The sequence below is a fragment of the Desmodus rotundus genome, chromosome 3 (genome assembly GCF_022682495.2).
Source record: "Desmodus rotundus isolate HL8 chromosome 3, HLdesRot8A.1, whole genome shotgun sequence".
Taxonomy (NCBI): Eukaryota; Metazoa; Chordata; class Mammalia; order Chiroptera; family Phyllostomidae; genus Desmodus; species Desmodus rotundus.
This window is the reverse complement of record NC_071389.1, coordinates 149336138-149340765: the sequence shown is the minus strand read 5'-3', so window position 1 is coordinate 149340765 and position 4628 is coordinate 149336138. Positions and strand designations below refer to the sequence as shown.

At 36.8% G+C, this 4628-nt stretch overlaps 1 pseudogene; it reads left to right on the top strand.

Moving 5' to 3' along the window:
- The first annotated feature begins 3689 nt into the window (after positions 1-3689).
- On the top strand, positions 3690-4628 carry LOC128780512 (olfactory receptor 6C75-like; annotated as a pseudogene).

The window sequence follows — 4628 nt, the reverse complement described above, 5'->3', positions numbered from 1 at the left end:
CCCTGCCCTACCCACCCCCACCTCCCACACTCAATCTTCCCCCACCCTGTTGGCTTTGTCCATGGGCCCTTCATACATGTTCCTTGACTTGACCCTTCCCCTTCTTTCCCCCATTATCCCATTCCCCACTCCCTTCTGCTACTGTCAGTTTGGTTTTAAGTTTCTGCTTGTGAAATTACTGGTTATTATACAAATGCAAATCATTCTATACATTGTTTTGCTCTGAACTGAGGCCACTACCTCTTATACATTCTATTCTAAATGACATACTAATCTGGATATTGTTTAATGCTGGGTGTCTTGAGATCCCCAGCTCTGTAGTGGCTTTTGTTTATTCATCAGCTGATCCCCCTGAGTCCATTGTAAAAGAAGCAGGTGAAATTATGGTTAGCCTGGAAAACATTATTTCCACACAAAAGATCACACCATCTTGCCTGCCAAGCTTGGAAAGATGTGACACACGCTCTCATTTTAACTATAGCTTATTTCAAGTATCAAGATAATGCGTCCTGAAGTTGCATAGGTAGGATATTCTGGCAGCCCAGGTCCTGAGAGAAATTTGGATTCACATAGATAAATGGGTTTATGTATGCCCTTTTCTGTTAACATTCTTGGAGAGCTCTTGGAATTATTTTTATTATCAATATTTTGGATATCTGATTACAAACATAAAATGACAGAGCAGAAGCACGGCAAAGCCTTTTGAGAAATCCCAAAGCACTTAGCTTAAATAAATCAAAGAAACCATTTTTAATGGTATTGGCACAAACCAGTCATATTTACCAAAAATGTAAGTACATCATTGATACTTTCTTTCTGGAATATATTTTTGCTTTAGAAGAGTATATTTATGCTTTATACAAGTAACCTCAAATATGTGCAACAGTAAATATAAATCAAACTCAACCACATAATTTTTAAGAGCTACAGAAAATTAGTCAATTTTAAAACTACTATAATTTACTTGTTTCACAGGACATTGTTGTTTATTGTGACAAAAATATTTTCTCATTGACAACACTACATGAATTTTGTGCTCTTATCTAGATATCTCTAATACCACTTTAAAATAATAAATTCAAGACACCATGTAACCATTTTTTAAAAATTTATTTGGAAGTGACATTGGTTCATAAGATCGTATGCTTTCAAGTGTATATTTCTATGATACATGACCTGTATATTGCATTTTGTGCCCACCACCCAAAGTCAAATCATCTTCCATCACCATATATTGGGCCCCTTTACTATCCTCCCCAACTCCCTTCCTTCTCTGGTTACAACCATACTGTTGTCTGTGTCTATGAGTTTGTTTTAAATCCCATGTAAGAGTCATTTTTATACAAGATTCCAAACATTTTAATTGGTGTGCTTAACACTAAGAAGATATATTTTATGTCTTAGTTATTCACAATGTGAATTTCACAGACAGTAAAGGCTAGCACCCATCATACAAAGGGAAAAGATAGAAACAATGCACATCTTAGGACCACAAACACAACGAATGATTGAGTGTAGAAATATACCCCTCCATAAACTGTGTAGATACAAATGTTTAGTAAGTTCATTAACATATTATTAATTGGCTAATCCTGAGAAAATATTGTTCTTTTTGAAAGCTCTGAAACCTCTGAAGAATATAGAAAACAAATAAGACATTGCAGACAGGCAGGATATCTGAAAACTTGAGTAATTTTTAAAATGATCTTAGATGACAATTCATCTAAAGCTTTGATGGAAAATAACAATTTAAAACAGGAAACACAATTAAGCGAATCTTGCATTACATCAAGAATTATCATATGTATTCCACTCTCCCCCAACTGCCTGTAAATCACCCATTCTCACTCCTGAAATTGAATACCCCATCTTCTACCTCCCTTCTCCTTTATCCAAAAATGATATATATACCTATTGTTGCTTCTCTGTCTTGGGGATTTTCATGGTATCATGTATATGTGAATATTCCACACAAACATTTTAAAATTTGTCTTTCTCCTGTTTTTTAAAAATAATTATTTTTAATTATTTTTAATAAGCCACAAATGGAAAAGAAAAAGAAAAAGCAGTAGTATTTGCCTCCCCCAAACTTAACTTTAACGTTGAACCATTTCCTTTTATCATTCCTCAAGAAAAGCATAGGCAATATTGTGGGAGAGTGATATATCATTTTAGAAATAAGAAAGAACACTTGCAGTTTACAAAAATAAAATTAGGACTTAAGTAAAACTTCTGCTTTAGTATCAGGAGCAGACTCGTGATAAGTACGCAATAAATAAAAATACACTCAAGAATATATGTAAAATCTTACAAAAAGCCATTAAAGCAGACTTTTAATTAAAATTAGAATACCTTGCAGGTATTGGAATTAGATTGGGTAGCCTCCCATTAATTAAATCCCTCTGTACACTATATCAGGAACACATTACTGTACCAGATGGGCAACTGTGTTTCTTCACAGACTGGAAAAGTTTGAATACAGAAAAAGAAAGGAATGCTTATTCAAAGTAGCACAATTGAAAAAGTACATAGAGAGCAACAAAAAATACATATCTACAAAGACTATTGTGGTATGCTGGAAATGCTCCCAGAGTTTTATTTGAGAAGGGTAATAACCCCTTTTTTGTTTCTTTATTTTAAGGAATATATCAAAATGTTCATAGAATAGATATTTATACAGCAATATGTGAGAATAGAATAAAGAAAATATAGGAATAATGACTTAATATATGCCATAACACAAAACAGAATTTTAAAAAATATTTTGTTTCTATATACTACAAAGTCATCTTTCTCTAAAAGAAAAAGACAGCAATGATTTTTGTAAATTTATGTCTTTTTAGAGAAAGTGAAAGGGAGGGAGAAAGAGAGGAAAAGAAATAAGGATGTGCGAGAGAAACATCAATTGGCTACCTCTTATACACACCTGGACTGGGAGTAGACTACAACCCACGCTACTGCCCTGACTAGAATGGAGCCCTCGACCTCTCAGTTAGTGGAACTATGCCCAACCAACTGAGCCACACCAGTCAGGGCAGCAGTGATTTTTTTAAAAAGTAGTGTGACTCAGTGGATTGGGTGCCAGCCTGACAACCTAAGTGTTGCCAGTTCAAATCCGAGTCAGGGCTAATGCCTGGGTTGCAGACCAGATCCCCAGTAGGGGGTGCAGGAGAGGCAACCACACATGGATGTTTCTCTCCCTTTCTCCCTCCCTTCACCTCTCCCTATAAATAAATAAATTTTTTTTAAAAAAAGCAAATGGGGGGTCTCTCAAAAGAAATAGAAAAGAAGTTAGTGACCAGAAGGTTGCCAGATAGGAGGGGAAGGGGGAGAACGGGTGAAGTGGTGAGGGGGTTAAGAAGCACAAATAGGTACTTACAGAATAGCTGTGGGGATGGAATGTACAGTATAGGAAATGGAGTAGCCAAAGAACTTACATACATGATCCATTAACAATAGTGGGTTTTGTCTCAGGGAATAAGGAGCACTGGGGGGAGAAGGGCAGGGGGGGAAAACCAGGACAACAGTAATAGCATAATCAATAAAATATAACTGAAAAGGGAAAAAAGAAAATAAATAAAAATGAAAAGTATGTGTACATGTGTGTGTTTGTTGGTGTCATGGCTTTCTTATTTCTTCACCTATTTTACAGCTAAAACAGTACATCATAAAAAAAAAACAGGAAAATCATGAGAAATTACACAGAAGTAACAGAGTTTATTCTTCTTGGATTGACTAACGACCCAAAGTTGCAGGTTGTACTTTTCACATTTCTTCTCATTAACTACATGCTAAGTGTGACCGGGAACCTCATCATTATCGTCCTCACCCTTTCAGATCCACATCTACAGACTCCAATGTATTTCTTCCTTTGAAATTTCTCAGTCCTAGAAATATTGCTCACGTCAGTCTGCATTCCCAGATTCCTTGTCACTATTGGGACAGGAGACAGAACCATTTCCTATAATGGCTGTGTGGCTCAGCTTTTCTTTCTCATTTTGTTTGGGGTGACAGAATTTTACTTTCTGGCCGCCATGTCCTACGACCGCTACCTGGCCATCTGCAAGCCTCTGCGTTACACCGCCATCATGAGCAGCAGGGTCTGCACCCTTTTCGTCTTTAGCTCCTGGTTTACAGGGTTGCTGATCATCTGTCCACCAATAATTCTGCTACTGCAGTTGGATTTCTGTGCCTCCAATATAATTGATCATTTTCTCTGTGACTCTTCTCCAGTTCTGCAGCTTTCTTGCACAAACACTCACTTTCTAGAACTTATGGCATTTGTTTTAGCCATTGTAACCATCATGGTCTCCCTAACACTAGTTACTGTTTCCTACACACTTATTATCCAGACAATTCTGAGAATTCCTTCCATGGGTCAAAGGAGGAAAGCTTTTTCCACTTGTTCCTCCCATGTGATAGTTATCTCCCTCACTTATGGTAGCTGCATTTTCATGTACATAAAGCCTTCTGCAAGGGAGAGGGTGACTTTAAGCAAAGGAGTAGCCATGCTCAATACCTCAGCGGCTCCTCTCTTGAATCCTTTCATATACACACTAAGAAATAAGCAAGTGAAGCAAGCCTTCAAGAACATGGTCTGGAGAATGGTCTTTTTTTCAAATAAATGA